Here is a 27,238-nt window from a genome sequence, read left to right as displayed (position 1 = left end):
AAAACTGATCTTGGCAAATTCTAATATGAATGTGGAAAGGTGGGGTCAAGAAACCTAAAATGCTACTAAAGGACAACTAGGTAGAAGCATTTATTTTATAAGATATTATGACCTGCAAATGTTTTGATAACTGAGATAGGTGATATCTGTGCATGGTGAAACAAGAAGACCAATGGCAGAGAATAGAGTCCAGAAATAAAAAAAGTGTATATGGAAACTTTATATAGTACATGGTTGGTGTTTCTGATCACTGGAGAGAAGAGGGACTGTTCAATAAATGGTGCTGAAAAGGAAACAAGAATGTGAAAAGAGAGAGCCTACAGAATGGGAGAAAATCTTTGCCACCTACGCCTCAGAGCATTAATCTCCAGGATATATAAAGAACTCAAAAAACTTAACACCAAAAAACCAAATAACCCAGTCAATAAATGGGCAAAGGAACTGAACAGACACATCACTGAAGAAGAAGTATGACAGGTCAACAAATATATGAAAAAATGTTCAGTATCTCTAGTAATTAGAGAAATGGACATCAAGTACAACCACAAGAATGGTATCTAAATTAGAATGGGCCATCCTCCATGTATGTATAATATGTTAAAATAGCCCCTAATAACAATAACAACAAAAACAGACACTGAATAAGTAAGTAATTTAAACATATAATATATGTGATGATAAACACCATGCAGATTATTCAGTTGTGAAGGAATGTAGAGAATTCTTGAGGGGAAGTAGGAATAATCTGAAATATGGCTATCAGGGAAAGTCTCTCTGAGAATCTGGACGTTGAGCAGAGACCTGGAAGAGGTAAGGGAGTGAACCATGTGATTATCTAAGGAAAAAATTGCATGTGCAAAATTCCTGAGACATAAGTATGCTTGTTTGCTGGATGAATAGTAAGGACACCAGTGTGACTATATTGAGTGAGTAAGGAGAAGAGTAATAGAAGATGGAATCAGAAAGGTAGAGGGGGAAGATCATGTAAGAGCTTTGTAGACTATGCCAAAAAAAAATTTTTTTTTTTAATTTTACTTACAGCTAAATGAAAAAGCTTTGGAAACTTATAAACAAATGGTAATGTTACCTGATTCACAGATAAAAATATCATTCTGAATACTCTGTCAAGAATAGACTAAAGGAAAGCCAACCATAAAAGCAGAGAGAACAACAAAATAGCTATTGTATTAAGACAAATGAAAGATGGTGGTCCCTTAGTGCAGTGGGGTAAGAGGAGACTAGATTTTGTATAAATTTTTATTTAGAGCTGGTGGAGTTTTCTGAAGAATCAAATGAGATTCTTTTTGTCCTAAGATAATGTAAAAAATAGGATGTCATTTACTCAATTAGGGAAGACTGATAGAGGAACATGTTTGGAGAAAGGCATGAGAATCATGAGATCAGATGTGGATGTGTTATGTTGAAGATGTTTTCAGAGAAACTGTTCAGTAGGTAGTTGTATATGTCAATCTGGAGCTAGATATAGAGATCGGATTGGAAATATAATTGTGGGAATCATCATGATGTAAATAGTGTTTCTAGCTATAAGACTGTCACTGAGATTAATATGAGAAGGGATGTGACACTGGAGCCCCAAGCAGTCCAGTTGTTTTAAGTATATATAGTAAAGACAAACAGGGAGAAAAGACAAATTACCTACAAAGAATCAACAATTATACTCAGCTGATTTCTCAAGAGCAATAATGGAAACCTGAAGAAATGGAGTCTTTGTGTCTCCAAGTACTGTAAAGGAAAGGTTGACAATAAACAATAAATAAACATGTAAAATGTTTAAGCTTGGGAATTTAGTATTTAGTATTTTAAAGATGTCACTTCTCCCCAAGTTACATTATGAATTTAATACAATCTCAATAAAATTTCCAAAGGGGATTTCATGGAATTTTATAAGCTAAATTTAAAATTAGCATGGAAGAGTATATACACAAGAATAGCTATGCAAATTAAAAAACAATGAATAAAAAGGGGATCATGCCCTATCAGGAATCAAAATATTAACAATCTCATGATAATACACATACTATATACTAGAGTAGAAAAAAGAAAAAAAGATCAATGTAACTGGATTGTGAGTACAGGAGTGGATCCGGTTATATATGAAACACTTTTCAAATATAGCTATAGATTTTAGAAAAAATTAATAAAACTACATTAATACCTGATGCCATTAATTTAAAAGTAATCCAAATAGATTAAAGGTGTAAGAAATCCCACAAAAACCACACCGGACATGGGAAATCACATGAGGGAGTTTATTAAGCAAACAGAGTGTCTCCCTGTTGGGTAAGAGAGAAAATGAGAGGAAAAGAGGAAAGGGCACATGCTAGAGAGAGTGGAAAAGCAAGGAGGAGAGAGAAAGAGAGTGAGTAGGAGAGAGAAAGCAAGAGAAAGATGGCGGGGAAGCTATCCCTAAGTAATTGAATTCCACCGGGCTAACAGGGTACCAATAACGGAGAAGGATACTTGCAAGCCAACTGATGAACCAATAGCTAGCTAGGATGTTCACAGACTGACAAGTAGTTGGGAGGCGGGGAAATGGCTGCAACGGAAAGGGCAGGAGAGCAGCTTTATACATTACATTACATTAAGGAATAACTTTAAAAAACAAAACTGTGAAAAACTAGAAGAAAAGATGTGTTTTTAACTTTGGGAATCTGGTCTTCTTAAAACAAATTTATAAATTCACTAAGAATAAAATATAAAATTTGTTTTATATTTAACAAATTACCAATCTTCTGAATAGCACAAAAGGCCAAAAAAGCCTATAAAAATTTAACATATTACCAAACTTCTGAATAACAAAAAGGAACACACACACACACAAAATAAAAAACCATGATACCTAGGGAAAAGAATATACAACATACTAAAGATATTCAGAATTGATAAATAATTAATGATAATAAAGAAAAGAAAAATAGGCAAAGAATAAGAAATTGATTCTCAGAGGAAGAGTTACAAATGGACTACAAACATGTAAGATGGCTCTACTTCTGGTAATCATAGAAATGTAACAAACAATGATGACATTTGTTTACTACCTTGGACCATGATTACATATGATAAACTATCTCAATTTTCCTAAACTGTAATATCATACTGCAGTTAAAAATGATGAAATAAATTTATGCATATGGATATAAAAACTTTCCAACAAAATTGTTACTTAAAAAAACTATAAAATAGCACAAACAACATATTAAAGTCTGTGTAAAACTTGCTCTCATGCATATAATATGGATACATAGGAATATAGTCTTTATTGAGTTCCAAAGAAGCAAAGTCTGAGATGGTGGCTCTCATCCAAGTGTTTACTGGAGAAGGTCTCTCATGAGAAAGGCATGAGGAGCAGTGCAGGACAGAGGGAGAATGCTCAGCAAGAACATGGACTCAGGTGGAGACCTGTTCGTCTGATCCCACAGAAGTGCTCTAGCTCATAAATTGTATCAGATCACAAAATGCAACACATATGCACGCACCTGTGTTGGTACATGCCCACAAAGAGCAGCACATATGTGAGGGAGCAAAGGACTCAAGGGTTTCATATAAAACTGGAAAAATGATTATTTCTAGGGACAGACCTAAGGTTGGAGTTTGTTGTCAAGGTGAGCTTCAGTTTTATATTTGATATTTTAATAATCAAAATACATTATATTTCTTTCATCATTAGAAAATATGTTCTTATAAAAATAAGTATTTTCCTATCTTCCCTTGGAAAGTACCCCATTATCCCACTCCATCATCTTCAAGTTTCTATCTGTATCCTTTCACAAATAAAATTTATTCAAGGGAAACACAATAAAATGCCAGGGACTTTCTTTATTCTCATATTTCAGGTCAAGTGAACTACAGAGCAATCTTGGGCAGATGTCATTCTGATTTCCTACTTATTAACAATGTGATCATTCGTAGTCCAATTTCTGAGATATGTGAAACATATACATATATTCACTTATATGGAAATCCAATGAGTGTATAATCATTCTTCCAGAACTCTGTGATTTTGATCAGATGTCCTTATTTTGAATGACTTGGTAAAGACATCAAGTCATCACTTATCAATGTCCTTTTCTGCTAAAAGAGGGAAGGGAATCTGATACTGATATTCTGCATTCTTGTGAAATGTATGTATTGTGAAATCTCTTCTTCTACCCTCTTGCTTGTTTAGCATGCTTATCTGCTAATAACAAATGTTACTGTCTGTTTAGGAAAGGCCTCTGTTATGGTTTGGATCTGGAATGTCCCCCGTAGACTTATGTGTTAAAGGCTTGGCCCCCGGCACAGCAATGTTAAGAGGTATGGTAAGTTTTATGAAGTGATTTAATCATGAGGGAGCTAACCTCATGGGGGTGCTAACTTCATCAGTGGATTAATCCATTGCTGAATTCACAATTTTAATGGGCTATTGGGAGGTGGTGGAAACTGTGAAGGTGGAGCCTCATAGGAAGGGGTGGGTTCTGGGGGCCATGCCCTTGGGATCAGTTCCCCTTCTCCCTCTGCTTCCTGGCTAACATGAGCTGAGTAGCATTCTTTTGCCACACTTTTCTGTCATGGTATTCAGCTTCACCTCAGGCCCAACAGCGGATTCAGTCATGTAATGAACTGTCTGAACCTGTTAGCCAAAATAAACCCTCTTTTTAGTTGTCTATATCAGGCATTTTGTCATTGTGATGAAAATATAACTCAGTCCCTTTTATATTTTGATTTAACCTTTGGATGTGATCTTATACAGTACCATAATTTCAGACACTGTGCATGGGCCGATGAGTCTTCTTTTAGAAACTCTACATTAAACTGCCTCATTGACTTTTCAACCTGGATATCTTCAATCAGTCTCTCAAACTAAAGATAATTTTTTAATACATAATGTTGTATTGGTGATGCATAGACAGTGTTGCATGAGACTAGAAATCCCTCATAGCATAAGACTGTCCAAAGCCTTAAGGTTTCTTGGCGTGGTGGCACACACCTGTAATCCCAGTAACGGGAGACTGAGGCAAGAGGGTCCCAAGTTCCAGGCAAGCCTCAGCAACTTAGCCAGATCCTGTTTCAAAATAAGAAAATAAAAAAAGGGCTGGAATGTAGCTCAGTGGTAAAGAGTTCCTGAGCTCAATTACCATACCCCAAAAAAGGTTTAAGCTGGCTACTGTATTAATATGGGAGGGAGGAAAGTAAGGGCAAGGGAACTCTTTGGGGAGAAGGGGAATCAGAAAGGACTCAGGTGCACTTCAGTGGTGTTGACTGGCAGCAGAATGAGGAGTCTACTTAACTAGTTGGGGCCTTCTATTTATAGAGGCCTATTAAAAATACATCTTGGTTGCCCTTCTGCCCTCATCTTCTGCACTCCTTGGAGTTCCTTATCCCTGTTCAAAAAAGTCATCATTCACCCCTTTTGCCTGTGGCAAACAGCTGAGCAATTCTTTATTGCCTTCTTTTCATCATTATACCCACAACAGATTCATCGCAAATCCTCTTGACTATACCCTTCAAAGATCTCCTTAGCCTATTTTCCTCAATCTCTGTTAATACTGCCCTGATTCAAGTAATAAGTCTTTTTCAAGGACCATTATGTAATTTCTCTCTTTTTTTTTTTTGTTTGTTTGTTTTCTGTTGCACACAATAGCTAATGGAATCTTTTAAAACTGTAAATCAGAATATGTAATTTTAATGGGTAAAACCTTGAGCCTCATTTAGAATAAAATCCACATGCCTAATGTGGCTTCCCCAAATCCTGAGAACTTCTTGATGCCATTCTCCAAACTGAATATATTCCTCTTTTCTCACTATGTTCTGATCACATGGCTACTGCTAGTTCCTTTGTGTACGCCAGCCTCGTTTATTATGAGGCCCTGGGTATGAAGATCTCAGTCTAGACATTATCACCTTCTCAGAGAGGAATTTGCTGTCTGCAAAGTTCATTGAAAGCACTTAATACCTATCTACCATGTTTCTTAATTCTTCTATCGCATTTGTGACCTCCGATATTTTTCTTGTTCACTGCCTTATCTCATTCAAATTTAAACCTTACAGAGGTAGAGACTTGGTACAGAAATGAAAACCTGCACGTATTTTTAGAGTAGGTTTTGAAACATAATAGGGTCTCCTCAATATCCATTAATACAGTGAATAGATGAAAAAATGCACTTAAACATGGCCAATTCTCTTAAAGGCATTGTAACAAGATGTATAATAAGTGTTTCAATGGTTCCTGTTACATATGGGGCTTCCAATCTATTTGGAGCCCAAACAAAAGAGCATTGCGTGAGCATTGCAGTAAGCTATGTGGTATTGACCATAAGTAAGACAGGAGTTCAGAGAAGGGTGTGGGAAATGCAAGAGATCTAAGCTCTGGGCTTCTGTTCCAGTATCTGCATACCGTTCCAGTATGCAAATCATTTAACAGAATGTATAGAATTTCCATTCCCATCATTGTGATTATAGCAAGAGTTAAACAGTACTAAAACTGGTGATAGTTGATGCATCAACTACTCATCCAGTCAACTTTTCTTTTTATTTTTTCTGGTGCTTTCTCATTTTAGCATGCTTTCAATAGAAATGTTCTGAGTAGATTTTAAGTCTTACCCATACTAAGCAAATCACTGGGCAAACTTCTGCCTTTTCTAAATAGGATGTATAAGTGAGATGACTTTAAAGGTCATTAATTCATAGGCAATAAATAATAGGCATTAAGAACTGCATGACACCAACATAACAAAGGACATTTAAATGCTTGTTTTCTCACTCAGTGGATATATTTTTGGTCTTAATTGATTATATTACTCTGGCTTTTTGAAGCATAATTCTTCTTGGAAATTAATTCTATTTATAATCTCTTATTACTCATTTATTTAATAGAGTATTAGAATTACATGTGGATTTTGTGTTCACTTCTGAGGGTGCTCCTCCAATTGTCAACAAAGTAATAATAGTGGACATATTAATTAAAAGAATACCCCTAGAATTGAAAATTATTATTTTAATTTTATAATTTCCTGCTGAAAAGTTAAGAAATAAGGGTTAAAAATTTGCCTAGGAGAAGCAATTGAGCAAGGAAGACACTGTAAACTTTAGGGTCCTTTACCATTTCTTTTCCCCTGGAATAATACTAACATAGTCAAGACTTCAAGAACTTACTGCATTTGCTTTTCAAATAAATGACTTGGGGGTGTGAAAAGCAGCATATCCGCCCTGTGGTTGAGCATTGTTTTCTGTGAGTAGCACAGCTCTGAACTGTTCTGTAGTGCTGGACTGGTGATACTCCTCTGGGCTTTCCCAGATATTCCTCTCACTTTCCATTTACTGAAAGACCGCAGAATGAGGGAGGAAGAACTTATTGGCTTCCCCACTTCCTGACTTTATTGACAGACAATTGATGTCTTAATATTTGTTAGGTGGGATTTAAGCGGCTGCATGGGAGGGAGCAGGACAACTGGCAACCCACTGTAAGCACAGGGCAGCAGGCCAACAGGCAGCCCCCACGTGGCAAAGAACAACCAATCAGACACCAGCTGATAAACCTTATAGACATCTTGCAACCATCCATCAATCAACCGAGTCCCCAGTCAACCCCTGGGGGACACTAAATCCTCAAGCCTTCCCCTGCCTATTCCGGCCTATAAAGACCCTGGGCAGCCAGGGCCGCATGCGATTTTCTCTGGCTCTCCACCCTGATCTGTACCCCGGAGGGCTGGGAATTTTGCCTGAAAGCCAAAATTCAATAAAGCTTGCTTCAGCTCTTTTGTCCAACTCCTGTTTGGCCACTAGGCCTCAAGCTTACATTTGGTGCCAAAACCTGGGAAAGTTTTCTGGCCTCCCCCATCAGGGTTGAGGTCCACCCTCTCCCTCAAATGAACCAGGAGATTCCTGGTCCATTCCACTCTGCTCCATTTCTCTTTATCTGGGCCAAAAGACGTGGGGTAAGTCCCTTCCCTTGGCCTTCAGGTTACACTCTCCTTTATGGAGGTCTGCCTGTAAGTCACGTGCATGCCACAGACCCCCACCCATTCCATTTGGGCCCTGGTAGACTGTGAAGACATCCCAGCCTCTGACTAGCCCTCTTTATTCCATTCCAGACCCTCAAAAGTTGAAAGACGTTTTGGCTTTTGGCCTGTCCGCCATTTTCTGGGTGCTCATGATGGGTAATTGGGACACCTTTTCCCGCTCCTGTTCACCCACTGGGCAAAACTGGAAGACTAGACCCCAAAACTCCTTTGGGCTGCCTCTATGGAATTTCACTAAATTAGGATTTGTCCAAGACTTATGCCATAAGTGGCAATACGTGTTAGATAATGGCTCAAAATGGCCACCAGAGGGCACTCTCGACTTTCACATCCTCACTGACTTTGGACAACTATTGCCTCCAGACAGAAAAGTGGCCAGACCTTCCTTATTTACAAGCTTTTTCGATTTTGTGTGCTCGCCCTGCCCTTTTCTCTACCTGTTCCACCACCCCAGTTCTCCTCACCAGGGACAGTCCCAAACCTCTCCCCCTCCTTACTCAGGCCAGACTTCCTCCTCCTCTTCCTCCTCCTTCCTCGGAAGACCCCTCCCCCTCCTCACCTCTCTCTTCTCCTGTTAGCACTCACACCCAATCTTATTGATCCCTCCCCGACTCAACTTGGAACTCCTTCGTCCTCTCTGGGAAGTGGCTGGTGCAGAGGGCATTGTGCGAGTCCACATTCCATTCCCACTCCAGGATCTTTCCCAGATTGAGAAATGTTTAGGGTCTTTCCTCTACTTATATTAAGGAATTTAGATATCTTTCCCAGGCTTATGATCTCACCTGTCATGTCTTTCCTCACTCTCACCCCAGACAAACGACCTTGCATCCAGCAGGCAGCACAAGATCATGCCAACCAGGTTCACATAATGGACATAACTTTCCCCATAGCTGCAAAAAGAGCCTTTTACCTGAGCTCCAGTAAAGTAATAATTAACGGCCATCTCATTTTCCCAGGACTCTTCTTTTTTCTTCCTTAAATTCTGTAGTTTTTGAGCTCACAACATTAATGTTTTTTGATCAGTCCTAATTTTTATTCAACTTGAGTTTTTGAACATCTGTTACACTGCAATGGAGATTCATCTATAAAAGCTACAAGGCCTTTGCTTTTGTGTTATGTGTATATTGTGTTGTCTGTCTATTGTGTGTCCAAAAATCATGTACATGATATCATGACTTATCTCACAAGTCTCCAGGTGGTCAAGTTAAAAAATGTTAATTGATATTAATCAATTATTTCTAGGACTTTTCTCCAACAGAAAAGAGATGGCAGATATTGTTCAATATACCTATCTGGTATCTTGATTTTTACAGTTAAATAAGTAAGTTGGATTTGACATGTGTGGGTTTACTCAAGTGTGTTTCTTGGACACATCTGATTAATTTACAGAGTTATGTTAAATATGTTCATCTCTTCCAGATACACAAATCTTTAAACAGAAAATTTGTCAGACTGCTATTCTCCAGCTAAGCTTGTTTGTGGCAGTAATTTATATTATAGATATAATGTTATATTATGTTAACGAATGTTTATAAACACTCTAAAAGCAAAATATGCAAACTTTATAAAATGACATTTAAGAAAGAGTGTGAAGGGCGATAGTGGAAAATGGGACAACAGTGACTGAGGTTGGGGTCTCTGATGACCTCATGGCTGTGGCATGCCTGATGCCTGGGAATGTTCATGTGCAGGGGCACAAGATGCCTGGCTACTATGGCAGTACCCTCCCTGGGGAGGCTCTGTGCAGAAGTCCAATCAGTTCTGACATTGATCTCAGGCACAGCCCCTGGGCAGGAAGGAATTCTTTTGTTAGACAATCACAGTGTTTCACCAGCTCCCTTCTCAGTGTCTTGCCCTCCTTATAGTAACTTTGGACAGTGGACTTTCTTGAGAGCTACACAGAGCTCCCAACATTGCACTTTGCAACTGTGAAAAAGTTACATCGATGTCCTAGTCTCTGTAACTTTCCTGAAAACAAAGAATAATGCTTACATAATTTTTAACCTGATAATAAGACATATATAAATAAAGATTGCTGGCATCACTCTTTAGATCTGCATTACCATCAGAGAACAGAACTTCATCTGATCTCAGCTTAATCATCAAAATCTGTGCTTATAAATCTTTATTTCCCAATCCTCCTGAGCCCCTCCGTGGACTTGAGAATTTGGTCGTGCTGGTCATGGCAAAAGAGGCAAAAATCAGCTTCAGAATTAGAACACTCTACCTAAGATTTGTGAAGAGCCCTGCCTTACCTGAGATAAGGCTCTGCCTCCCACCCTGCTGCATGTTATAATGGCTCCAAAATAAGCTGACTTTAACTCATTTAAAGTTGTGCTCAAAAGTGTGATGTCTGTTGTAAAGATTACTGTGATCTCAAACAGGGGAGATAATGAATAACTCAGTCAAAATTCAAGAGAGCTATGACACAAACTGAATGTTTTACTGTTGTTGATTCAATTTTTTATTTTCCTTGTAAACTCTACAACTGTTGCTCGATTGATATTTTGCAGAAGTACTACTTCAAGAATAAACAACATAAATTAACTTGAAATAGTAAGCCATCACCTATAGGACAGATACACACCAATTAGATAAAAGAGGGTGAATAATGGTAAAATTATAGACACTGGAGTTAAAGTCAAATACTCTTACTTTATGACTGGTGAAACTAACTTGCTGGATGTTTAAGATCAAACTTAGAAATAAAATTAAAACAAAGGGGCCGAGATAAACCAGTATTTGGCTCTTACCTTCAGAGTCAGCCTGAATCCTGGGAACAAGAGAGCTTCTGTAAGAAGCTTTGCAACTCTGGGCCACATGACCTCCCTATAAGGGAAATTGATGAGACCACTGGAGGATGAAAAGCCAATCAGTGCACCTGCTACAGAGGAGGGTCATTGAAAAAGGGAGATATCCCTGATGCTTCCCAAGGAAGCCGACTCATTAAGGAGACCCCGCCTAGCGAATGGCACTAAAGGAGCTAAGAAGCTGCTCTTAGGTTCCCTACGAGTGACACCTGTGGGAACTCAGCCAACTCTTAACAGACAGGAACAGGTCCATTTAACCAGCTTGGTCTTAAACACCTAAATATAGCCATTCTTGGGCATTTAAAAGAAACAATAGTTAAATGTAACTTAAGATGCACACTTGTGTTAACTCCCTAGAATAAATAAAGACTGATAACCATCAAGAGAAACTACCAGAGTCAGAAATTTTTAGTCAGTTTAAGGCCTACACATCTTCCTAAGCTACAAAGGTAGGCTTAATCTGCGTTTGCTAGTATGACTATCTAGCCCTAAGTCACAGAAATATAGAGATCTCTACTAAACACAGGTTATACCAACAAGAGGATATTTTACAGAACTCAGATGACATTAAGTGGCTTAACTATATTTTCTGGTGACATCAATGACATTAAGAATTAAATGTTGTGTTTACATTCCTGATAACTTGACAATGTTAAAGTTCCCCAATAAAGCAGTCTTTGTTAGGACTTGTTATGGGAACAACTTAGTTCTTCCACCTCCTGGTGAGAGATTAACTTCTGTCATCTTCACAATATTCATTGACATGTTCCAGATGCTGAAACATTTATTCTGTATTAATCTCATTTCAGTTTTCATGTCTTTTTGTTTCTCTCTCATGGAAGCACACACCCTAGATGGCTTTACAAGGGGATATTTTCCTACCAGTGGTGGTCAAACTCCTCCTAGCCTCCTCACTTGCAGCCTCTGAGTTGGGGGCAAGAGGACTTGGTTATGCAGTCACTACCACCCAAAAGCTAGAACAGCAACTCCAGAAGGCAGTCGAGGCATCTGCTGCCCCCCTGGCATCCCTACAAAGATTAATCTATTGTCCAAGTTTCCTTGCAGAACTGTCGAGCACTAGATCTGATGGCAGACAAAAGGGGAACATGTCTTTTCCTAAGAGAAAAATGTTGTTACTACATCAATGAAACAAGTTGGATGGAAAAAATATGGAAATTCTCAGATATCTGAATGAAAGGCTGAAGCAACAACAATCAAAAGACTGCTGGCCAGGATGGCCGAATTCCACTCTTGTCACCTGGCTGACCTCTATCCTTACTCCCATTTAATAATTGGATTCCTACTAATGATTGCTCCCTGTCTTTTCAGGTTCACCTGGAACCACATGAGTGAGGTTGCCAGGGTGACATACAACCAGATGCTCCTGCACCCTTATAGCTGCCTCCCCACCAACCTAGAATCTGAACCCTTCTTTCCCCACAACGTCCCCTAACATGCAGGAAGTAGCCAGATGGACTCCGGTGCCCGATACCACAAAAAGGTCAGGATGTTAGGTGGAATTTCAGTGGCTGCATGGGAGGGAGCAGAACAACTGGCAACCCACTGCAACTTCAGAGAGCGGGCCATCAGGCAGCCAGTGCGTGCCAAAGAACAACCAGATGCCAGCAGATATACCTTAGAATTGTCTTGCAAACACTGGTCAATCAATGGAGTCCCCAGCCACACTAAACCCTCAAGTCTTCTCCCACCTATTTTGGTCTATAAAGACCCTGGGCAGCCCGAGTCACGTGTAATTTTCTCTGGCTCTCCACCCTGACCTTTACCCTGGAGGGCTGGGAATTTCACCTGAGAGCCAAAATCCAATAAAGCTTGGTCTGGCTGCTTTTGTCCGACTTCTGTTTGGTCACCTGCCCTTGAGCTTATAATATTTACTTGTGCAACAGAAGAGGAATAAAGATAACATATTGGAGAAATTTTTGTGAACAAAAATACCATATATGAGTGTGGTTTTTATGAGAATCTGAACTCAAGCAGTTTTGACTTTTTAAAGAATGAAAATGAAGAACTTTTCAAAAGGGATTTTGAATATATATCAGACAGACTTATAGGGATTTTCTGACTAAGTATTCTTAAGATATAAAGGATCTAGATAAATCATTATGAGACAGGCAATGGAGAAGTAAGAGAAAAATAAGTAAAACATCATATATAAGAAATGGTAAAAGAAGCAGCTTAAAGAGCAAATATAAATTAATTTCAGTTAACATTACACAGAAAAATTAGGAAGTCAGTTTCTGATTTCAAACCCTCCTGATTACTCCTAAGTAAGTCCAACTAGCTTTTATGGAGTCCAAGCATGTACCACGCTCTGTCCTGATGGGTGCAGTTTATATATATTAACTAATTTATCCTTTATATTATCCTTGCCATGGGCCCAAGGGTCTTATCAACTTCTCCATCCTTGGTGGAGACCACCATTTGCCAGGTCTCCAGATGCTTCTTACTGGCCCTCTGCTGGCTCTCATAATACTGTTAAAGAGAGACACATTTCCTCCAATGAAAACCTCTCATCTTAAAGGGGCTAACAAAAATAATATGGGGCAATTAAAAAGCTTAGGAAGCCTTATAGAGTTTCTTTTAGTCATGTGTCCTGGTCAGTAGTTCCTGAGAGTATAACAAAACTATTGAGCCTGACTCTCTGGATGCTGGACAGTTGAGTTCTCTAAACTGCCTCTGGCTAAGGTGGAGTTCAGGCATTCTCAGGGGCAATAAAAGCAGAATGTCTCTTTGTCACAAGAGAAAAGTTTCCTTTCTGGAAACTCCCAAATTAAACTAATTTCGCCTTAGTGTCTTTTTCATAGTAGTGATTCTCCTTAGGTTATTTCCTTATGTTATGAGTCTTTTGTGTGGGCTACCCAGGAATCAAATTAACATTTATATAACTGCTCATTTTTTTGGAACAAAAATTTTGGTGTCTAAGGAAAGAACTTGTTAATGAGAATTTGGAATTCGAATTTCTAAGTTAGGGTTTTCTTAATGGACTGACTTATGTATGATACATATTAAATTTCTAGATGGACTAATACTCATTTTCAGGTCATGTGTTATATGAACACCATTATTTTATTCTTTTTATTTTATAAAATTGTCTGGTACATTCTAATTAGTAAAGCCCACTTAAATAAGGGCAATTTTTCACTATGTTAGTGTATGAGCTTCATGTCAAACAAAATGTTAATATCCTTTCCAGAACTGGATCAACTAGTTTTCTTTTTTAATTTGTTCTAATTATTTATACATGGCAATAGAGTACACTTTGACACATCATACATAAATGGAGTATAATTTCTCATTCTTCTGGTTGTACATTATGTAGAATCACACTGGTAGGGTAATAATGTCTGATTCATTCTACTATTCTTCCTACCCACATGCCCCTCCCCTCCCTTCACTCCCCTTTACCTAATCAAAAGTAACCCTTATTGTGAATTAGCATCTGAATATCAGAGAAAACATTTGGCCTTGGTTTATTGGGATTGGCTTATTTACCTTAGCATGATATTCTCCAGCTCCATCCATTTACCAGAAAATGCCATAATTTCATTCTTCTTTAGACTGAGTAATATTCCATTGTGTATATATATTACATTTTCTTAATCTATTCATCTGTTGAAGGGCAGCTAGTTTGGTTCCATAGTTTAGCTATTGTGAATTGAGCTGCTATAAACACTGATATGGCTGTGTCACTATAGTATGCTCATTTTAAATCCTTTGGGTATTAACTGAGGAGTGGGAGAGCTGGGTCAAATGGTGGTTCCATTCCAAGTTTTCTGAGGGATCTCCATACTGCTTTCCATAATGGTTGCATCAATTTGCAGTCCCACCAGCAATGTATGCGTGTACCTTTTCCCCCACATCCTCACCAACATTTAGTGATACCTTTATTCTTGATTATTGCCATTCTGACTGGAGTGAGATGAAATCTTAGAGTAGTTTTGATTTTGGCACCAAAACACACACATAGACCAATGGTACAGAATTGAAGACACAGAGACAAACCCACATCCATCATATTACATCATAGTAAACAAACATGCTAAGATAGTCTATAGCTAAGATAGCCTGGAGAAAAGATAGCCTATTCAACAAATGGTGCTGGGAAAACTGGAACGCCATATGTAACAAAACAAAATTAAACCCCTATCTCTCACCCTGCATGAAACTCAACTCCAAGTGGATCAAAGACTTAGGCACCAGAACAGAGACCCTCTGCATAATAGAAGAAAAAGTAGCCCAAATCTTCACTACGTTGGCCTAGGATCTGATTTCCTTAACAAGACTCCTAAAGTGCAAGAAATAAAATCAAGAATCAACAAATGGAATGGATTAAAACTAAAAATCTTCTTCACAGCAAAGGAAACAATAACACGAAGAAGAGACGACAGAATGGGAGAAAATCTTTACTAGACATACCTCAGAGCATTGATCTTTAGGATATAAAAAGAACTCAAAAACACCAAAAAGCCAAATAACTCAATCAATAAATGGGCAAAGGAACTGAACAGACACTTCACAGAAGTAGAAATACTATTGATTAACAAATATGTGAAAAAATGTTCAACTTCTTTTTAATTGCATTAGAAACTATATAAAAAATATGAGAATGAATCAAACAGCATTACCCTATGTAAATTTATGATTACACAAATGGTATGCCTTTACGCCATGTACAAACAGAGAAACAACATGTATCCCATTTGTTTACAATAAAAAAAAAAAAGAAAGTTGATTAGGGCTTAGTGCCCTTATAAAAGAGGCCCCAGAGAATTTCCTTGCCTCTTCTGTCAGCAAAAAGGTAGTTGTTTATAAACCAGGAAGCGGGCCCTCATAAAACACCAAATCTGTTGGGGCCTTTGCTTGGACTTCCTATCCTCCAGACAGTGAGAAATAAATCTCTTGTTTACAAGCTAAAAAAAAAAAAAAAAAAAAAAATATATATATATATATATATGATAATATTCCAAAGAAAATGAAGAACAATGGGAGAAGACTGTTTCTAATAGATAGTAACATTATGTCACATTATGACAATAATATTTATGCAGTGAATTGTAACATAAAATACATATGCATGTATAAATAAATATGAAACACAAAACATGTTCATTACACTAGTTGAATGAGTTAAAAACAGAAAGAAAAACGTTGTGATGGTGTAAGGATACTATGCATGCATCTTTTTACATTTAATTTAATATTTATAATGTTGTTTTAATGTTCCTTGAACAAGCAGAGAAGGAAAACTTCACCAGATATGCCTTCATTTTTTTACTTAACTAGGCAGGATAGAGGCATCAATGGATGCTATATACTCCATCCATCATATTACCAGTGACCCTTGGACTTGCTGTGGTATTTCTAAGTACACACATATCTCAGCTTCTGGTTTGTATGTGGCCCCCTTCTCATTCACACTGGAGTATAATCAGTTTCTTTTTTTTCCATTCCAGTTGAAACTATAGGTGGTCCTTCAAGGAAAGATGGACACGATTTACTCTAATGTGTTAAATATAGTTCCAGCGACTGAAAAAAGGATAGAGTATGATCATGTGAAGTTGATCATAGGAAAAATTCCATCTTCTTTGGAAATTTTAATAATGGTGCTTGGAGAAAATATTTCATAGGTTAGTTATTTTTAAAATAGATTACTCTTTATGGAGGAGTAAAGTTTTTCTTTTGGACAGCAGCTTTCTTCTTTCATTGGGTATTTAAATAAGCATAGTGTTTTGTGTATATATTTGCAAATTTCCTAAACCTTTACTATAAATTATTGGAAGAGATAACTTACAGATAGGAAAAATATACAAAGTCACTTTGGAAATGATTCTGAGAATTTGAAGTAAGGAGAAATTACACGAATACTGTATTTTGTCTAAGACTGCATATCAAGGTTACATATCACACCATGTCATTATCTTCCAGTCATTTTTTTTTTTTTTAGATTATTTTTAGGTTTAAGCTATTGGTTTTTCAAAAAGAAAGTATAAGAACACTTTTGGGGAACCAGGGATTTTGACCACAACTTTCAACCTGGATCATCAGTACTTCTCAGTAACCTTATGTCATTTAGTTATTCTGGCTTTTAGGTGCTCTAATTATAACATGGGACTTCTCTGAATGTACTTCCCACTCCATTAAGCCTTCAGATTACAGAGGAAAAGTTGCTGATTTGTAGGTGAAAAAACCCGAATCTGTATCTCATTCCATTCATATATCTACCTCCAACACCTCCTCCTGGAGCCTCACTTTCAAGCATGAACTTGTCTGTTATTTCCCAAAGAAAGCTGAACCATCAGATGTGACCTTCACTTGTTCTCTCACATTGCTTTCCCACCCATCTGTCTCTGTGCTCACATACTTCCCTGTGCTCTGAACCCCTCTCTTGCCTACTCATAAGTGTGCTCCAGGGATCCTCCTCCTTCATCATCAACCTCTCTTTAATAACTAATTATTCTCATTAGAATACAAACATTATTTTTATTATTATTATTTTTTTACTGTACACATATATAATTTTTATTTGGCAACTAGATTGTAACAAAAAAGTAAATTAAAAAAAATAATAAAGCCTTCAAAACCGAGACATTGAATTACCACTCTGGCAAAAGCTTCAGCTAGATTGAAAATTCTTCTTTAAAATTTTTAATTTTTACTGACTGCGTTTTGATTTATTGTACACAAATGGGGTACAACTTATTTTATTATTCTAAAAAAAATCCTTAACTCCTGTTCTTCTCTCCATCTCTAACCCTCATTCTTTGTTCACCTTGAAAGCAAAATCTAGAGGAGGTCATGTTTGCTCATTGTCTAGTCTTTTCTTCACATTTCCTTTATGAGCCTGTTCTGATCAGTACTTTTGCTTCCACCACTCTATAGATGTTGACAAATAACTACCAGTTTCTCTAAATCCAAGTCATTTCTCCATTCTTGCCCTGTTTAACTATCAGTGGTATTTGACACAATTCATCTCTGCTTCTTTTGAATTGTCTTGAATTTCCTACATGGCATCACTCTCTTGGTTTTCCCAAAGGCCACCTCAGACTCCCTTGCTGGATCTTTTGTTTCTCCATGTATTTGAATTCTCCCCTAAATCCAAGTTCCACTTGGGAGTCTAATATGCATATCAAATTCTCCAAAGTGGAATTCCCTGGCCTTCCCTATTCACTCAGGACAAATACCACCGAGTCACCTTTAACTCTCTTGTCACTCTCATACACAGTGTTCAACTCTCAAATAAATCCCATAAATCAATCCTTCAAAATGTACACATTCAGGAGCCTGAGGTAGAATGTTTAAGGCCAGCCTGTGCAACTCAGTGAAATCCTATCTTAAAATAAAAAATAAAAAGGGATGGGGATGTAGCTAAATGGTAAAGTGTCCCTGGGTTTCATTCCCAGTATTGCAAAATGAAAACAAAAACAAAACAGAAAACCCAAACAGGTATATAGATAAATAAGTAAACATACATACACACAAACACAAGATCTGCCAAATGTTTTTAAAAACATCTCTGACCGTACCTACCTAATCTACCAATACTCTTTTATCATTTTATAACTTATCTTATTTCTATCCTTGTTTGTTCTCAAGATGGCAAATCAGAATGATTCTTTTAAAATGCAGTTTACCCAGTTCTTCTCAAACTATCGGTGATAAAGAAATATTTTTAAAATTTCTGTTCCATCATGGATCATCATGTAGGCTGTTGTAAAATGAATTACTAGAAAAATAAAATTTAAAAAAACATGAAAAATGTTATATTTATTATCAGATTCAAAAGAAGGAAATTACATTTCAATGTTGAGAAGAAACAAAGTTTCTGTAACAAATTTTAAATGCTTATTCCTAATTTGTGTGGTTGTTTTGTCAGGAACCTGTAATGGACTGCTCAAGAATTGGCACAAACCTCCAATTCACACTTTGGGGAATGCAAGGGTGGATTTTGCCTGTTTCTTGCTCAAGTTTTTCAGTGACTTCCCTATCCTGAACTGAAAGGCCATACATGATCTGGGCTCCCATTTGCTCTTTGTGCTCCTCTCTAGAACATCAGCCTGTGCCCAGACACAATGGGTCCTTGCTCTCTTCTCACCCCACAATTTTGAACTGGCAGTTTTCTCTGCCTGGAATATGTTGTCCTAGAGATAGACACATTGCTCATCCTCATTCCTTCAGCTCACTGCTTAAATGCTTATATTTTTAGTGCTGACTTCTTCAGCACTCAGTTTAAAAATAGCAGTCCTTACTCCACCAATATACTTTACTTATTTTCTTGTAATTTTTCCCTTCCTAGAATGTAAGTTCTGCAAAGGGAGTAATTTCTTTGTTTTGTTCCCTGCTATATTCCTAGTCCCTAGAATAGAGCCTGGCACATAGTAGATACTGAAAAACTTTTGCTGAGTCAATAAATTAAATGAATGATCCCAACATCGAGGAATGGTATTGCCAGATAGATAGCTGTTAAAAGTTAGTTGCACTAGAATGTTCACAGTAGGCTTAAACTAATTATTGTGCATTAACAGTAAGAAATGGTAATAAAAACCATAAGCTTTCCATATACCCATTATCAGGATATTGTTATTTTGTTCACCCAGTACATCTATTCTCATAAGAAGTGCCTTTTCCCAGTCACATGGCGACTATGGGAGCTGCCATATTCTAACAAATAATTGGAACATTCAGTAATGAGCCCTTTCCCTGAAGCTTTGAACATTGTGCTCCTAGATTACAATAAGTTCAGTCAGAGCAACATTTCCTGCTGTGTGAAGAAATTCATGCCACAGTGAAAGAAGATAAACGTAAATCCAAGGGAAAACAGATTAGGAGAAGAGAAGTCTTCAGGTTGTCAATAGTCCTTAGTTCTAGTATTTCTGGGATTCCTCTGCACACTTGCCCTTGACTCAATTATTCAAACTTACTTTGGATTCCATAATCTACTTAGCCTCCTTTTTAAAATTAACAACTGTGTCCATTTGTGTTGGGGTTCCCCACTTGAAACCAAATGCACCTACAATAGAGTACATTGTTAGTATCAAAAAGGATAGCACTAAAGTGGAAACTCTTCATAAGAGATTCCTGAGAAGAACACCAAGTTGAAAAGTAGACATGATCCTGTTACCTAGAACAGTATATATTGTGGATATACAGATGTATTTTGAGAACAATGTTTGACAAACTGTGGTGACAGGCCACAGAGAATGCAATTCTAATGGAGCCTCTGATGTTGAATGAATGAGGAGGAGGAAGAAGACTGTGTAGTTGTGGTGGTGGGAGAAATAGGGAGGAGAGAGAGGAAGAGAATCTGAGGGTAGCAATGTTCAAGTGAACACGTCACACTACTGGGGTTCTTAGCACAACTGAACACACTTCTTACATTTGGATAACCCCACCATTTCCTGTCTAGCTCTGACACAGGGCTGTGACAAAGACCCTGGCAATCCTCGCCTTGGATCAGGAGCACATAGTGCAAAGAAACATGTGCCACCTAGAGTCTACTCTGGGAAGAATGGCAGCAGGTAAAGTCAGTTTCCAGAGGGAGGTGCCAGAACCCAGCACCATCAGTGAAACTGTCACTAACCATGTGGCTGTCACCACCAAGTCACTAAACATGTCCTGATATGACTGAACGCCAACACTGCAAACACTTAGGTTCAACTCCATTAAGTACTACACATGGGAGTAAGTGAACACTCCAAAATTAAAGTGCTTAAAATACAGCACAGGAGGAAAGAATAGCCCAGACCTAAATGGAGGCACAGACATGTTTTCATTATGGAGAAAGTAGATCTTAATTTACTCTACCACCAATCTGGAAGACCACAATGTATGTTTTCTTTTATCTTTAAAACAAATCAATATTCAACTTAACTACTGAATGGATCTAAGCACTGTTAATAAAGTAGTAAACAAAACCAAGACCTGTCCACCAAGTGCTTTTATTCTAAAGGGGAAGAGAGAAAATGAACAAAGAATCAAATATGCATATAATAATAATCTCAGATGGTGATAAGTATAGTAAGAAAAAGAAAAGAGGGTCAGGTGACTGAGTAGATGTACATTTATAATGGGTGGTCTGGTAAGATGATTTGTGAGCAGAGATCTGAATAATGGAGCAGAGTGAGTACGAAGAGATTTGGGATCAGAGACATACTGAGGTGTCGGAGAGAGAGGAGGAAGGACAGTGTGAGTGTGGGGGAGAGAAGCCTGAAGGTGAAGAGAGATGAATAAACAAGGCTGCAGATATGGAGAGTTCTGGGGTCACATTTAGGGATTTGGCATTTATTCTTAACATAATAGGAAGCCACTGGATGGTTCTAAAATGAGCAGGGATAGGAGCAGATTTACATTTTTCCAAAGCTCTCAATGGTTAATATATAAATAATAGTACACATGGAGCTACACTGTCCCCGAGGACGCTTCTTCACAGGGTTTGCTCTAATCCAGGTACAGATGGATTAAGGCCCGAGTAGTGGAGGGAGTGAAATAAGATCAGATCAGATTTGGGGTGTATTTTGTAATCAGGTCTGTTAGGACTTGTTGATGCATTTTGTTTGTAAATGAGAAAAAATCTATCTAGTAGGAATTTCTAGGAAACCACTTGATCTGCAAAAATGGATAGAATATTTCCCATTCCATATGTTTTTCCAGAACCTTGCAAATCCCCCATTAAGAAGTGAGGTCTATATCCTATACCCTTGAAGCTGGGTGGACTTTGCAACATCTTAGAGCACGATAGAAGTGACATACATAACATTTGAGGTTAGGCCCTAAAATGTGGTGCTGGTTCTCCCTGTCCTCACGGGGATACTCACCCTTGTAACACAGCTACTGCACTGAGGAAGCCCGGGTCACAAGGGAAGAAGCAAAGCAGCCAGCACTGACTTGATAGCCTTTTGAGAATTCTTGGAAGTGTGTCCCCAGATGAATGCCTGGATCTTTATCATTACTAGACTTATTCAAGTCCTTAATTTTGTCTACATTGTTGTCTTGAACTATGAGTAAGAGTCTCTAATCAAGAATCTAAGTGGCTGTTAATTCATCCTCTGTTTTTGCATAACTCATGGCACCTTTCTCATTTTTTTTTTTTTTTTTCTCATCACACAGCACATCTCTTTTTGGTAAGTAATGTGAATCTATCATCGTGCACTTCCACTTCCATTCTTATTCCTCTGCTGTCCTCTAGGGGCCATTAGTCATATTGCCCAGTTTATATCCTTTATGTGACAGGCAAAAAACAATTAGCATTTATTGCCTAGAAGGAACCTTTCTGAACTCCTCATAACACTTTTTCCTTTATTCCCAACAATTCCATGACTGTATTACTGTTAGCACCCTGTTAAAGATGAGACAACCAAGATAAAGAATCAACTTGTGCAAGCCAGGTTTTACCATAGCCTAAGCTAGAATCTGAACCCAGGCAGTCTTGTTCTAGAGTCTACACTGTTCCCTTCTCCTTCAGTAAGGCAAAGTAATTCTGTCAGGCATCTTAGTTCTATTTACTTCTATAACTTATGTTGAAAATAAGTTTGCTTTTCATTGTGGGTTTTTGGCTCTTGTCTAGACTATAGCATTGGCAGCCTAACTGCTCTCCCCATTGCTGGTCTTTTCCTAATCTGTTCTCACCATATTCAAAGTGATATTTTTAAAATGTGAATTAATGAATGAGCAAAGGCGTACCCATCTCTTAACCTTTTCTCATACAGAAAAAAAAAAAAAAATATAACCAGTCTTATCAAAGGGATAGATTAGTCAGCTAAGCAAACAGAGTTCAAATATCCTAACACCCTGAAACCACAATCTAACAATGAATCTTCTAATGTATGGTGACGGCTCTTAATATGCAGTTTTTCTATGAATAATTTTAACCTTTGTCTTATTCATTGTCACATTAATCCAACAAGGAATAAAGCACATCTTTATTTTATAGGAGAAAAAATTCTACTGCATAAAACAGTGCTGTGACATAGTCACCAAATAAATGTGGTGGAATGTTGGATCTGTTACTTTATGTAGAGCTATGACTCCTAAAATTGAAATACTTCTCAAAACCTGGATGAGATGTGCAGTAGAACTCTTTAAATCCAATCTTAAACAAAAATTATCATGCAAAATATGAAAGCTGTTCAAGTTACATAGGTGGCAATAAAAGAGGGGTAGTATGTGCTTGGTCTTCTGTGAAGGCTTTGGAAGCATATCTAAGGATCAGTCTGAAAAACAGTGTAAATCATGTGTGAACCTGAAGAAAAATCACTGAGTAAGACCAGTTATGAAGATGGAAAGAAGTTGCAAATCTCAAACTCAACCAATGTTGTTAGTCATATCCAACATTTGCCAGTTTCATTTTTCAAAAAAAAAAAAAAATCTGTGGAGTATTTACTTTCCTATGGCACATCAAAGGAAAGCAAAAGTTAAAAATGTCAACATTCACACAAGTCATCCTTGATGGCCTCACCCAGGAGGAACTGGAGAATGTCTGTGTTTCCCAGCCGGGCCTCCATTTTAGCTGCTCTGGATTCTCCACTTCATGTTGAGCACTAAGAGACTTTTCTGAGATTTTAGCCCCTTTTCCTCGTAGGTAGGGTTGGGGAGAGGGATGGAAGTCAAGGGACAGTTTAGCCAGTGTATGCTCTGGGGGGTCTTTCCTGGTTATCAGAACTATGTACCTTCAGATTTGTCAACTGATACACAAAAATGATTCTAAAGAGGAAGCAAGAAAGTCAACAAATTTTCTTACGTCAAAATATCATTTCCTCAGCTCCTATCTTCCCAACATTTGTTGCTGAGAACAGTCATGTTCTCAACTTCGGTGTGAATCTAGATCACTGGGGCAGATATTTTAGATTCAGGTTACATTATGACTGAGTAGAGTTGGGGCTGCTCATTTTTGTTGTTTAATTATCTTCCAGATGGTTGTAATACAAACAGCCCTATCACAAAAAGTGTTGACATAAAGGTTCACTGGAGATATTGGCATTTATTAAATGCTATTAATATTATTCCCTGTACTAATCTTTTATTATTGGTTATTTGAGTTCCTTTCAAGTTCAATGAAACAAAACCCTGGTATGAGACCTGTGAGAGAAACAAATTATCGTGACCATCTTGGTCCTGAAAATTGACCTAAATTTCCAAATCTGCCAGCTTTGACAGACATAATGATTTATTCTTGCTTTTTGCTATAAAATGTCCCAAATGTCTTTACCTGCCATGCCATTTTAATCTCTTCACTTTCTACTATGAACTTTAAAAAAACCTGTAGTTATAAATTCCATATCTTCTAGACTGATGTCCTTACTTATTCCTGGAAGAAAAAAGCGATATCTTTGTGACAGGATAATTGCTGCCACCCCTGACAGCCCTTCTCCATTGTGACAGCTGCAAGGAACTAACCTGCAAGGGGAAAAAATACACTTGTTCTGGGATTAAAGGCATAACGGGCGTATGCTAAAAGTACTGAGGGAGCTGAAGGCAAGGGCACTACCTTGTAAATGTAGTGATGCAAGGAATTTTCTAGAGAAGTTTTATAAAGCAGTCAGTTCAGTGTTTTACTACCTTTATGAATCTGCAGCTCATCAGTGGAAAATAAGCTCTGAAAGCCAGCCCTCAGGGTGGCTGGGGTGGAGTGATAATTTATCTCTAAAGATACTTCTGTTTCACATCTAATATCCTCTTGCTCCCACCAACTGCACTTTGCCTCATTTTTCTTCAGACCATAGGTTCCAAGACACATGATGCGATTCAGAAGTACGCTCCCACTAAGAGGTCACTTAGGCTTCAAAGAGTAGGACCCAAGTGGATAACTTTATGTAGATAGTAAAGCCAAGATTTGGTTATGAGTCTTTAGTAAGTTAGTTATCAATCTTAATAGGAAAATCCTTTCATTAATAGCAGGCAACACAGAACACACTATATTCTAAACCCTGAAAATCCAACTATATACTTAATTAGATTCTCCTCCATCTGGTCAAATTTAACAGTTTCCCATTTAGTACACTGTCATTCTTGTAGACAGGAAAGCTTACTTCAAGACTGGATAATTGATTCAGAAAGCAACCCATTTAGTCTTAGACTTCCAGGCTTGTATATTTATGAATCTACGGTTGGCCTTGACCTACTTAACAGGAAGGCAAGGTAAAGAAATCTTATCAGCATTCAGTTCAAAAGGTTCATCTAAGGGAATATGAATTTTAGCTCCAGTGGAAGGTTCAAAAACTGGGTTCCAGCATTTCAGAAATGACAATATTCAGACTTTGCAGTCTTTATACATTAATTTTAAAAATAATTATTTAACATCTTTCACATAACGTATCAAATATAAGTATAATTAACTTTATAGATTTAGAACAGTGACTTTGTAACATGGTTTGGAAAAGATATGGTTTCTGTTTTCTCATTTCTGGCTTTCTTCTGAAGGGACAGGTTTATGGAGAGTTAGAATAATTGATTTAGACCTGGGTAGTCAAATACACCCCACATGAAAGGCATCTTTTTTTCTTTCTTTCTTTCTTTCTCTTTGGTAACTACCAAAGCAGTTGACTTACTCTTTCTGTAATCTCCCTCTTGACTGAATCTGGCTCAGGTACCAAACCTAAAGTACTAATTCATAAATAGCAGTATACCTATCTTAGAGAGTTATTGTGAAGATTAGAAATTGTTAATTGTGATAAGCAGATACGTGGCCAGGATCCAAAGTCCTTTTGCCTTACATTGGGTTCTTCAGAAGCAGAGTGTGAAGCAGAAATTCCAGTCAAGTGACTTATCCTGAAGAGGGAATGTCCTCAGGGAAGACCTGCAACAGAGAGAGGGAGGCAAGACAGGAAAGGGCAAGCTGCTGATAAACAGGTGGTCTCGGGTAAAGTCTTGTCTCGACCTGATCACTGGGGAACCCTGGAGCATAGATAGTACTGCAGAATGACCATGGTTTGAGGCAGACTGGTATTTTGTGCTCCATATGAGTCAGCCACTGGCTACCTGGGAACTTTGGGGGCAGGTGGTGGTTGTGCTGGTGGTAGGATAATCTTCTGGGCATGTGTGGGTGAGGTGGCTTCTGTTAGCTAAGACCCATTCTCATATATTTTTAACTTCTACTCTGCACATGTAGACTTCTAACCCTTAAGGCTGTGTCCCTGAGGACTCAATTCTATACTAGGTACTTCCTACTTGGATATCTATCATAATTCCAGCTCAGTGCTTGGTGTAGAGTAGGGACTCTGTAGATGCCAACTTTCCTTTTTTATTCTTCCAAATATCATCCCTTCTAAACATGTCCCTCACTTTAGAAGACTGTTGGCAAAGTATCCTTTCATGTCATACCAGAGGTGAATAAAATATTGAAGAGAATATAATCAAAGCACCTGTCATTTAGAAGAACATGGTTAATTAGTGTTGGTTACATTTCTTCCTACTCTTTCATTATCTTGTTACTAGGATCATGGGGGATCATGGGTGTGTTTTGAATTTTCTTATGGTGTAGCATAGTTTATTTCAGCTAGTCAATTATCATGGAGAAAATTATCAACAATAACTGTAAATGTTTCAAATTGCTTTGGAGTCATAATAAATTTAGGTAAATAGTATTGAAAAAAATAGTCAAATTATCTTTCAAAAATACTCTATCTGGTTTTTCCAAAGCATACATAATATGCACCATCACCCAATTTAATGCTTGTATGTCAGTATTTCTTCCTCTTTTTAAAAAAATTATAAGGGTGCTATTGTATCCTTCTATTGTTATCTATGTGTCCTGTCTCAATCTTCAGTTGACTATTAAGAGCAAAAAAATTGTTCAATGGATATTTCTTATTCTGATTAAGTACAGTAGTAAGTAAATTAAGACATCCATGAGACAACTGAAAATATGCCATACAAGAGAAACCACATGAGAAATTGCTTCTGGAATTTTGGACCAATAATTTAGTTACCAATAACTACTAATATTTTAAATTCTCAGATTTCTCAGTCCAGTAATTATGCTTCTATGAATATATACTTAAAAAATTGGGATCAAGTCAAATGTCTGGGAAATAAAAATTAGTTCAATTGCTACATTCAAAAGTCATTAAACAAGAAAAGATAGATATATATGTATTGATGACAAAGAGGCTAAGACAGAAGTGAAGAAAAAGATAAGTTATCTCAAGAATGAGATATATCTATATATACTGATGATATATACACAGAGATATATGTATGATATACTTATCTGAAGCTCATTTGAAATTTTTGTATTAAGCTGTGAGGTAGCGATTACATTTGGTTTACTTCTAGATGGATGGATCAACAATTGTAACACCATCTATTAGATAGTCTGAATTTTCACCCACTAGAGAGAAAATGTTAATTTTACAATATATTAATTTTTAATAGATAAGTAGACCTTTCTTCTGGATACTA

At 37.5% G+C, this 27,238-nt stretch overlaps 1 long non-coding RNA gene across 3 annotated transcripts in view; it reads right to left on the bottom strand.

The window, feature by feature from the left end:
• LOC306662497 overlaps window positions 1-27,238 on the bottom strand; it is a 166,900-nt gene that overhangs the window by 88,424 nt on the left and 51,238 nt on the right. The window contains exon 4 of one of the 3 annotated variants that reach the window (XR_013764130.1): window positions 24,758-25,634. The exons of the other annotated variants lie outside the window; for them this stretch is intronic. This is a non-coding gene — a long non-coding RNA (uncharacterized lncRNA). Of the gene's footprint in view, window positions 1-24,757; window positions 25,635-27,238 lie in introns of those variants that run through there. 3 annotated transcript variants of the gene reach the window in all.

The sequence above is a fragment of the Sciurus vulgaris genome, assembly GCF_902686455.1.
Source record: "Sciurus vulgaris genome assembly, chromosome: 5".
In the NCBI taxonomy this organism is placed as follows: domain Eukaryota; kingdom Metazoa; phylum Chordata; class Mammalia; order Rodentia; family Sciuridae; genus Sciurus; species Sciurus vulgaris.
Note: the sequence above shows the minus strand (reverse complement) of the source record. Positions and strands in the feature narration are given on the sequence as shown.